This window comes from Phalangium opilio, unplaced genomic scaffold (assembly GCF_054372755.1).
Source record: "Phalangium opilio isolate 3A_F unplaced genomic scaffold, DU_Popi_V2 ptg000217l_1, whole genome shotgun sequence".
Classification (NCBI taxonomy): Eukaryota; Metazoa; Arthropoda; class Arachnida; order Opiliones; family Phalangiidae; genus Phalangium; species Phalangium opilio.
This window is the reverse complement of record NW_028324218.1, coordinates 9,861,890-9,873,842: the sequence shown is the minus strand read 5'-3', so window position 1 is coordinate 9,873,842 and position 11,953 is coordinate 9,861,890. Positions and strand designations below refer to the sequence as shown.

At 31.5% G+C, this 11,953-nt stretch overlaps 1 long non-coding RNA gene across 1 annotated transcript; it reads right to left on the bottom strand.

Moving 5' to 3' along the window:
• Positions 1 to 2,717: 2,717 nt before the first annotated feature.
• On the bottom strand, positions 2,718 to 4,412 carry LOC149616216 (uncharacterized). The gene is made up of 3 exons (XR_016375897.1): positions 4,260 to 4,412; positions 3,263 to 3,459; positions 2,718 to 3,186 (listed from the first exon to the last, which is right to left on the bottom strand). It is a non-coding gene; the product is annotated as an uncharacterized LOC149616216 (long non-coding RNA).
• Between the last annotated feature and the right edge of the window lie 7,541 nt (positions 4,413 to 11,953).

The window sequence follows — 11,953 nt, the reverse complement described above, 5'->3', positions numbered from 1 at the left end:
CCTTATACATTTCAAGAGGAAAGTGTGCAGATAAAGATTTTTACCGTTTTTATATTTAAAGAATTAAAAGAACGGATAGCCTTGTTATTTAAACTGGATTTCTTCCATACACCCAAGCCATGTTCACACTTCTTACATGAGAAGCCGGTTCGAAGCGATTCAAATCGCTTCCTAAGTGTAAACCAACTTTAGGCGGGTTTGGAGGCTACTTTCCAGTTTTTTAGGGATATTTCACCTGGGATGAGACTGGTTTTCAGGGTTATTTCAACTGGGATGAGACTAGTTTTCAGGGTTATTTCACCTGGGATGAGACTAGTTTTCAGGGTTATTTCACCTGGGATGAGACTAGTTTTCAGGGGTATTTTACCTGGGATGAGACTCGTTTTCAGGGTTATTTCACCTGGGATGAGACTAGTTTTCAGGGTTATTTAAGCTGGGATGAGACTAGTCTTAAGGGTATTTTCACCGGCCTTAGCACACAGAACTAATAGAAGCATCGTAAAGTGTGAACAGAGGCTGTTGAAATCGCCCAGAATTGGTAATGAAAAGGGTTACAAAACTGGTTGAGCAAACCAGTTCTCAACCGACTCCTGTGCAAGTGTGAACATAGCTTTAGTAATATTATTGAGATACGATATAATATTCCCATTATGGATATTAACCACAATTTGATGATATAGTATTTATTTATAAACTTAAAGATAAGTGGCTCGACAGCCCGTTTTGTTTTATTTTCTGACCACTATTTGAAGGGACATGACGGCATATAACCATTTAGATAAATGTACAATATGGATTGGCTAAAGTACCAGGTATTCAAAATTTCAGTTATAAAGGCATGATTATAAAAGATTTGCAAAATCCCTCAAATTCATGTTCAACTTTGGCTCTCAATTGTCGTTCATAGAAGAAAATGGACCAATTACCAACCACTTGGATGACACACTATGTTAGTAAATCGGTTATTTCTGGCTGCCATTTTCCAGGGTGACTGCAGATTAGAAAAACTTTCTTTCATTGTGTACCAACTACATTGGAGCGAAACAAGTTGCAATTTGTGTAAATCTGTAATCGCAATAACTGTAGAGCTTGAATGATGTAACATCGCGTTTAATTTCTGTTTAATAGGAATTACAAGTGAAGGTATTTTGCAAGAAAATTTACCAATTTTATTCTATCATTTACAATAAATAATTTATCAAATTAATGCATTAAATCTTTATTTTATTTAGAAGCCCTCCGTGTCACAGTAATTAGTACCAGTTAAGCCAGTATGATCAAACAATTTATTGCAAAACCTGAAAACTAATTAAATACTTACTTTCTTGTAAAATCCATAGACTTAATTATAAAGCTAAATAAAATGGAACGTAATTTAATTACGTATAAAAGTTTCTTTTATCAACACAATTTTGCCAAGAAACAGTTTTATGACCACAGTATTTAATTTTTTGTAAAAAAAAATACAATTATTTCAAAAAATGTTTTAGAAAAATATTTTTATCAACTAAACAATTTTATTTTGGCTTTCTATTGTTATACAGATGGCCCCTTAAATGTAAGAATCTAAAAGACAATACTAACTTTATGAAGGAGTCATCCGTAAAACACTATAAGTGCAAACTTTCATAGAACATTTTAGGCTCAAAATCGTCCTATAACCCTTTTTGGATCACCCATTAAATATTTCATAATGCAAACCACTTTGGAAATATTTTGCACAAATAAAAATTTATCAAGAAAAATAAGTCAAAAACGTTATTTATTACAACTTTACATTATCACACTATTTACCAACTAGTATTTATTCTGAACGCTACAACAAGAAGTTTCATACCAAAACACCCCCAAAAATACGGGTGTAATTTCACTTTCAACCTAGGGTGAAATAGACCCAATAATAACAACACGCCGCAACCCAAACTGAGCCTCGAAAAGATTTACTTTCAATATCAAGGAGAGTTTGTGGGATATCAGCTAACCCGGGGCGTTCGATTTAAAGCGCTAAAATTGAAAACGAGAGGATCCAGTTTTTACTTTCTTCCAGGTTGACCCATATTTACTCCCAGTTGAATAACCTGGCCGCGAAAACATAATTCAGAGGTTATTATTAGCAGACGAAGCGAATTTCAAAGTAAAGCTTATACACCGATAGTTCGCTAGAGTTTAATGTATGCCAATTCTAAATATAACGGATAGTTGCTTTTAAACGCCGATGAAGCTATTTTGGTTTAAAATATACTAATAAATGCATTTTCTGTCTAGGTATGAGTTTCGAAAATTTCTTTTGAATTATTAATAATAATTAAGAGCTTTCCGAGCAATAATTATAAGCAACTGGGAGTTTTTTTCGATGTTTTTGAATTTTTGCATTTTATTTTTAAAATTTTAAATTTTTGGAGATTTTGTTCTTTTAAAAAAAATGTTAATTTTTTATATTTTTTTTAAATATTTTTTTTGGGAAAAATTGTTAATTTTTTTTAATATTTTTTTTTGAGAAAATTGTTAATTTTTTTTAATATTTTTTTGAGAAATGTTTAATTTTTTTTTCAATATTTTATAATTTTGAGTATGCATTAAATTCAAAAAATATATTTTTTTAAATATATAAAATATTCAATTTATAATTATAAAAATATATCTTTTGAATTGAATACATTTTTCTTATTTATATGTAGGTTTAAAAAAGCGCTATAAGAAATTAAAAACATTCAAAATTTGACGTCAAAAAAATCATATTTTATTCCAAACCGGCTTGTCATGTAATACATGTAACGATTAATATCGTATATATTATAATAACATTGGTATTGTATTTTGTTTTGGGGGAGGGGGGAGTTTAAAAACAGCATATCATTAAAAACAATTCACCATGGGGGGTAGAGGGATTTGTATACAAAAAATACACGCGTTTTGTACAGTTTCGCGATATTCCACGTATAACAAACATATTCTCTGAGGTTTTTTCAGTAATATAAAATCACATTTACACGAATTCCACAAACAGATTTAGACTAGGACAGCGTATTTACATGGACAATGGACATTTTGGACGAAAGACAATATGAGCTATTTCTTAATTAAGGTTAAAATATTATACAAATACATTTTGGTTTTGCAGTATCAGGTAATATTATTTACCACCATCCACCGTGGCCACCTCCGTGACCTCCGGACATTTGCCAGCTGAAATTATTTAAAAACATCGGTTAGGTTAAGTTCAGTTCATTAGGAAATTGAAGGTTCTTTAAGAGATACTTACGGGTCGTGGTGAACGTAGCTGTGTCCCTTGGAGAAGTGAATTGGGAGTGGGATCGGGATGATCTTGGGTGCTAAAGCCTTTCCTAAGATAGCCAACTTAGCGATCTTTTTTAATTTGCCAGCATCACTTTGTCCAACTAGGCATGAAACGACCAAAAGTGCTACGAGAGCCAAACACGCTACCTTCCTTAAAGACATCTGCAAGGGGAAAAAAATAATATTAATGTTTATATTTTTTCATACGTAAATACCTAGTCGTGAAGGTTAAGGTTGTTTTGAAGGAAAAATATATTTTTTTCTAGTGCGTTTCAATGTATCTGATTATAATTGCAACATTACAACCCAAACGGAAATCAAGAGATATTCTATATAATTCTGAAGTACAAGCTAAATTTATCCCAAATTTCAATTTATCTAAGCTTAATTATTGCACATTGAACGATTTTAATTAATCTAAAAATTTCTAAACTCTTGCAAACCAAAGGTATATCAATGATATACTTCTGCAATACTTGCTAAATTCCTTATCCCAAAGTTCAATTTATCTTGATGAAGTTTCTGAACTCAAATATTGCACTTAATTTTAACTAATCTACTAAAGTCTAAATAAACTCTTTACCTCTATTTGATAAATTCCTTATCTCTAAGTTCAATTTATCTTGATGAATTTTCTGAACTCAAATAATGCACTGAATGTTAACTAATCTACTAAAGTCTAAATAAACCCTTTACCTCTAACTGCTAAATTCCCTATCCCAAAGTTCAATTTATCTTGATGAATTTTCTGAACTCAAATAATCTACTAATAAACTTATCTACTAAAGACTAAACTATCTAGCTAAAAAGAAGTAATACTTCAAAGTTTTTCAATTAACTGTTTTCTTAAAACCCTACAGCTAAATCTAACCACACAAACTTTACTTGTCTTAAATCCACAAACCACAAGGGCTGGTTAACCGGAGGCGAATAACTAACGCTTTTACCATTGAAGAATTTACCTTAGTAATTGTAGTAATCCTTGGGATAAAACCACGAAATTTATAAAAATTCTCAGTTGATGAGAAGGGAACTGTTACTGCTTGGAGGAGTGAGTTGAGAATGTGATTTTTCCAGAAACTTCAATCTCTTTAAATAGTCATCCGAAACAACGGTACCTACAGTACAAGAACCTTGTTTTCCAATGGCTGACATTTTCGAACCGTCCCCCCACGAGGGAACTTCAAATTTTAAAAACGGGGGAGTTAAAAATATACCATACTAACCCACCTTCACCACCAGAACGTTTTGTATAATTCCTTTTTTCTTTCAACGATAATTCCTTACATAAAAAAAAAACAGCGCGTGATCTCCACAGTTGACCCTAACTTTCCTCTGGCCCGAAGCGAAAAAATCTTTCAAATCTCATTCGCTATATATGTCAAGGGGGGTTGGCACTAAGACTACAGTACATCCTTACTTAACCGTGGTACTAAACTATATACTACAACTGCGAATTCTAAAGAAAGAGTCTCAGAGAGTTGAAAACCGTAAAAGAATTTTTAGAAGTTCATTAAACCACAATAAAAATATTCTAAATTTACTGGTGTTGTATCTACAATTCTGAAGTCGAACTGTAACAAACTTTGCGTTTGGTAATGAACCAAGGGTTTAATTAAGTAATTGTGGGCATTTTGGCACTGTCAAAGATAGGGGGTTTTAAATTCTGCGGTTATAATACCATTAGTAAAGCCAAGGCCCTCTTAACAGCATTACAGGGCCCTTGCAATGCATAATACAGGAACCCATTTTCAAGTGCACTTAAATAAACCATTGGATCCCTCTAAACGACCCCTATGTTCGTGAGGTCCCAGGTCAAGTGCCCATCTGACCCAATGGTTAGCAAATGCATTGAGTACAGTCAAAGGCACGGCGTGTACAAATTCTACGCATATAATACCATTAGCAAAGTCAGGACCGTCTTAACAGATTTACAGGCAATGCATTACACTTGAAGCCATACTCAAATGCACTTATTTAAACCATTGGATCCCTCTAAAGGACCCGTATGTTCGTGAGGCTTCTGGGCAAGTGACCAATAGGACTGCATTGAGTACAATAAAAGGTATGGCGTGTGCATACACAAATTATGCTGAGCCATGAGTGACTGAGCCTATGTGATTGTTGAAGAAGTGCAATATTTAATATTTTATTTGCAACTTGAATAGTTTAATGTTTAGGCTTATTTCGATGTGACTTTTCGTAGTGACCATAAAAAAGTGACAGAGACTTGTCCTTTAAACTCTGACGTAATGAGCAGGGAAAAGAATTCAAAGTTTCTATAGCAGGTGGGAGTAAAGGTAACTAGTATATTCTATAGAACCAGCTTAGGCTGGATGGTATTTTGGCTGCTTTGGTCCAGCTCTACGATTCTAAACATAGAATCATGTCGGTCATATTTTTGGGGAGTCGGCATAGAGGAAATCTTTACCTTTTTTATACTTCTCCTAATACTACTAGTTTACTATCTAAGTAAGAGCCATTCAGATTATAATCGCAAGGTATTTTTAAGGCCATTAACGTTGCTTAGCTATGATAAAGACTGAACAACGAAAAAATAAAAAAAGAATATATTTGGAATCTTTAAAGGTGGTTTTTAAGGGTACAGATGGTTGATTAGTTTCCTACTGATCGGGTTTTGTTCATATTGGACATAAGATGTTTTATTTTGTTTTAACGTAAGCCTTTGGTGGGCAGATTCATATTTGATTTCACCTGAAACCACTCAAGATATTTAAATTATTTTTTTTAGAATAGGGTTTGTTTATGTTTTGACAAAGGTGTTGTTGTTAAACGCTGATCTTTTAACGTTAACCAATGAATTCAACAAATGCTTTTTTGAAGCTCTTCAAGCTTTTAGTAAGGTCTCAATTATTATTGGGAAAAATATGTGCATCGCTAATGAGCTCTTTGAATCGTAAGATAAGTGAAGAATTTCATAATATGTAGTAGGTAAAACAACAAAATTATAAATTATAAAGTGTGTGGTTTCATATCGGAAATTTATTCGTGTAAGGTCGTTTACATACTTGATAGAAGATTTAATGGAATTGGATTTCAGATGTGTTTCAATTTTAAATTCAAGTTTGTTTTGATATCGCAGTGGTTTTCTGCGATATCAGTAAATTCCATAAACACGACAAAGATAAAAATAAGTTTCAAGCTGTTTCTGACAGGAGTCTTATGTTCAATCGGGTTCAGGTGATCACGAAAAACATGAAGACATTGATTTAACATGACAATATGTCTACAGCAAAAAATAAAAAACTGTATTCACAATTCATTTGAAAAATGAGGGAAAATCATGTGTAAATACTTTGAAAGTCAGGGAAAATCATATGTAAATATTTTGAAAAATCAGAGAAAACCATATGTAATTATTTCGAAAAATCAGGAAACTTCACGTGTATTAATTTCAAACATTGTATGCAATTATTTCGAAAAATCATTGAAAATCATATGTAAATCAGGGAAAATAATTATTTCATAGATCAGGGAAAATCATTTGGAATTATTTCGGACACTCAGGGAAAATCATTTGGAATTATTTCGGACACTCAGGGAAAATCATATATGAAATTTTTGTTACAAGTTAAATATTCGACATGTTATCTACACAAGAAATGTTAAAGTATATTTCTGAGAAAGATCGTAAGAATCTTTTAAATTGGTAATTAACAAATAAACTTTTAATTTTATATTAATTTAAACAAGGTAAGAAATTAAACCCACCGGGATTTATTGGCTTTTTTATATATTAGCAGTTACAATATTGAAGTGAGGAGTGACCTCTTGTAAATAAAATAATTAAAAATTAATAACTTGTTTTAAAATTAAATCATGCGTAAGTGTGAACATGGCTAATCTTGAATAATAAGGGGTGCATTATTGAAAGTAAAGTCAAGTCAGTCCGTTGGACGTGGAAACGCACCATCCTGTTTTGAAATGCACTTCCTCTATATCTAGGTAAGAGGACGTTCGCTATCACTTTTACCTTCTGACATAGAAAATGAAAGCTAATTTGGCACAGGAAAAAAATGCTCGAAAAATGGACACATTTTTATTAAATAAGCCGCTTTAGTATTATTATTAACTCTATATAACTTTTACCGGTCTTTGATAAAGAACTTTTTAACGTTGGCAGATAACCAAAAATAGTTTTATAAATATATAAATTATTTAAACCAAACGAGTTTGTTCCGCGCCTTTCGAATCTGATGTAATTAATAATTAAAATTACTAGCATCCTTCTTATTTATAACTATAGTATTGTTGATAACTATAACGATTTGAAATGGAATATTAAAATTAAAAATAGCATCATGATCAGATATGGGCCTAAACAGTTCGATTTTATCTTGTTTATTTTTAGATGGGTTTATGTACATACTGTGTTTGTTTTTATATTCAATTGTTTCTGTGTTTGTTAACATTAGGATTCTTTCCTTTTAAATAGCTCTTAGTGTATTTCAGTGTCGTATAGATGAATCACCTTTACGTCCGAATCGATTTTCATTTGGGATCCCAAACAAAAATATGTTAGGTTCTCATTATGAACACGATTGTACAAATTATAACCGAAATAACAAATAGAAAGTATCAAAACCTTACAAATAGAAATTGTCCAGAAATAACAAATAGAAAATGTCCAAAAATAACAAATAGAAATTGTCCAAAATAACAAATAAAATTTAGAAATTGTCCAAAAATAACAAATGGAAATTGCCCAAAATAACAAATAAAATTTAGAAATTATCCAAAAATAACAAACACAAATTATCAAAAAAAATTAAAATGATCCAGTAAAAACTGATAAAGATTATCCGAGAATAACAAATAGAAATTATCCAGTACAGTAATAATATATGAAGATAATCCGAAAGTAACAAATAATAACTATCGAAAAAATAACAAATAGAAGTTGTCCAAAAATAAACAATTAAAATTGTCCAAAAAACCAATAAAACTTTACCTAGAATAACAAATAGAAATTACCCATCAATAACAAATAGAACTTATTTAAAAATAACAATTAGAAATTATTTAATAATAACAAATATAAATTATCAAAAAATGTGCAAAAGATGTTAAACTTCTTTGCGTTTCCATTATAGAAGCATTATTATGTTGTTTCGACTATCACCACCGTCAGTTTGTGGCCGTTTCACATTAAAAACAACATCCTCTTCACTCGTCATTATTCAAGGGTAAAATACTTGGCTCAGCAATTCAAACTGTACGAACAAAGCTTAAGGCCTTTTCAAACGACATAATATTTCGACCCAACTATATGAGTCAACTCATCAACTCATTTTAAATTCAACACATTCAATTTCAATTCACGCTAACCTACCTATTTTTGTTGTCTAATTACAACATAATGAGGCCTTTACTGTTTGAAAACCCTTAAGCTGTTTTAATAAGACTGCAAATAGAATATTCTAAATTAAATTCGACAACATCTGACAAACCTCATAGCGCTCAATTGCTAGAATAATTGATAAATATTTTAATTTGACTAGCTCACGCAAAATTAAGGTTTTTATTTGTTATTATAGGCCATTTTATTCATTTGAACAGACGAAAAGTGAATAAATAAGGTTTTTCTTTTAATAAAATTACATTTAATTATATGACTATCCCTTCATAACTTGAATGAATCCAGAGCTGTGCTAATTAATTAGTTAGCTAATTAAATTTCTAATTAATTAGCAACATTTACTAATTGAAAATGGTAATTGAATTTTAATTACCTTAGTGCTAATTTAGAAGTAATTCTAATTAATTAGTATGATTCGGAAAAGTAATTATCTAATTAAAATTTAATTAGATTTAGGATTAACTAATTAGCCAATTGGATTTTCAATTAATCTTTTACACCATTTTGTTGTAAAAAATCGAGCATTTAATTCTTGATCCATCTATTTGAATATGAAAAAGCCTTATTATATCGATGAGGAAACCTTATGGCTACTCTAAATTTTTCAGCTCCTCAATTATGAGAGAATACTAGTACTAGTAGAAAATTTCGTAGTTCGCAACTGCCCCATTTCGAAATTCCGACTGATTTACCTACTCGAATTAATAGCAGTGTCCATGGAATTACTACTCAGGAGTCCATTATAGGAACTGTGCAATAAAATGAAGAAATGAGACAAATTTTAACATGACGGAACACTCGAGGCCTGTCTCATTTTTCGAGAATAATTCATGGCTTCCGTACCCGTTTTTCAATGGCATTAAAACATTAAACTTTGCATTACCAAAGTACTAAATCCATGGGCACTTTAAACTTTTATGTTTACTTATTGTTTCTTTTTTACCTTAATTAGAAAATAGTAATTCTAATTAATTAGTTTGATAAATAAATGTCTAATTTCTAATTGAATTGAATTAGTTTCTATGTCTAATTGCTAATTGGCTAATTAATTAGTTCATAAATATTTCCCTAATTGCTAATTGGCTAATTAATTAGTTCATAAATATTTCCCTAATTGCTAATTCTAATTCAATTAGTTGTCAGCTAATTAGCACAGCTCTGAATGAATCATAGAATTGATCAAACTTGAATTGAAAGTCATTAATACAACCTCGATTGTACGAAAATGTATTGTAAAATTCAGCAAAGGCATCTGACACCTTGATTTCAACCATTTAAATTTGGTTAGAAATATTTACGAAAATATTGTAAACATTGAACCAGATTCATAAATATAATTATGAAGTACGGTTGAAAAACTCGCATCCGTGTTTGGCGCCGTCTCGTGGCACAACCAAGATACGATAAAATTTGTGTACATTAAGTTAAATTATAAGTATTTGAAGTATAAACATTTATGAAATACTTTACTCTATTTAAAGAAATAACTAAATAACGATTTTTAAAATATGTAAAACAATTAGCATTTTTCGTTACACATTGGTAAGGTAATTCACCGGTGATTCTATTTTGGTGCACTTAATTCTACTTCAAAGGAATGAAAATCCAAAACCTAAATTAGCCGCATCATAGATTTGAAACTTCTCTCCCACCATCTACCGGAGTTTGAAGTAAGTTCTTTGACCCAAATACTGTACATAGTTCTAAGAAATGGCGGTAGGGTTCGACAAGCGCAGACTAATTTTTATTTTAGGCGCATCACTAGATAGGGAATGCTGAATTCATTTTAATTACAATGCTATTAATTTGACACATTCTGCTATATGGTGTAATCTATTTAGTACAAATAATAATATTTATATTAGAGATTTCAGTAGCGTAGATTTTATTAATTAATATTAAATTCATTCGTGGGTCTATTAGTTTTAATACAATAGCAAGTTTTAAGTTCCATTTTCAAAACTATTGAATCCCCCAAAATTCTGTTTTTTTATCACAAGGCAAGCACCACCACGGTGCCACATTGAGCTGAATTGAAGTAACGATATTGCGAAATCATTAGCTAATTAAAGAGCAGTGACTTAATTACGTTATATTCTATAGTATGTAACCTATTTAGTGCAATTAATAAAATTCATTTCAAGGTTTTTAATATAGTATAGCTTAATATGTTCTGTTTTAAAGTTTATATTACCATTATAAAGATTCAAAATAGTTTAGGCCTAACTGAATTGAACCGATGTTACAAAAGGCGAAGTTTTATAGCAAAAAAACTGACGTGTTGAAAAGAATAGATCAAAAAATATTATAGGCTTTAATTTGTAATTTAACCTAATTTAAACACCTTCCGGTTTTTTTAGCTATTATCAGTAAGCAATGCAAGTTTTTTAACTTTGATTCTTAATTCATTGAAACCCTCAGTTAATTTTGTGATTTCAAAGACATTGCCACGCGATGTATATTGTGCGTATGAAAAATGACTGTTAATAGATTACGTTTAAAAGTGCAGGCATTGCTTCAATTGATAGAGAGTTTAAGTAAGCGTGAATGAGCGCACTCATGAAAGCCAAACTTTTGGACGACAAATTTTGAAGGAATGGGACACATGTCGCCGATCCTAACCTACAGGTACCAACTGCCCCATGTCCGACGCAGGTGACTTGATCCCCACAACCCTTTTGTCATCTCCGAGGTAGGCCTCATTCTTTGCCTGATTAACCACGTCATGCAATTTTGACTAATGGCACCCTTGCTGAAGATCCTTACTATAATCTTACCCTTAATATAATAATGGTGTGTGACCATGTCGTTTTCTCTACACGAAACATCCGGTATATGGATCCAATTACTTTAGATATGACTTTAAACACAAGAGCTATGGTGGACTGGTAACTTTGAAGCCCTCTCTAACGTTATTGCGTTCACATACAGGATGTTCCGTTTTAACACTATATCAAGCAGACGACACTGCGAGCCCCTTCCCTTTTTACATAAAAGGGGGTTCACCCATGGCCGTCTATAACCGCCTAGAGCGCAGGCGCAAAAAAGAGAGATAGAGGGCAGTGTTTTACCCCCGCGTCTTTCCCTCTTTGTTACATCGAAGAGTTTTTTTAAATGCTGTCTCAAGCTTGAGATAATTTAAAGAGATCTCGGGAAAGTTTAGTTGGTATGAATTTTAAGTGAAAGCTACCGTGACGATACATGGCGTAGTATTGTCAAGTCCCAACTGTAAGGCAAGTATATGCCTGTTAACATTTGAAACAGTGACACAAGACA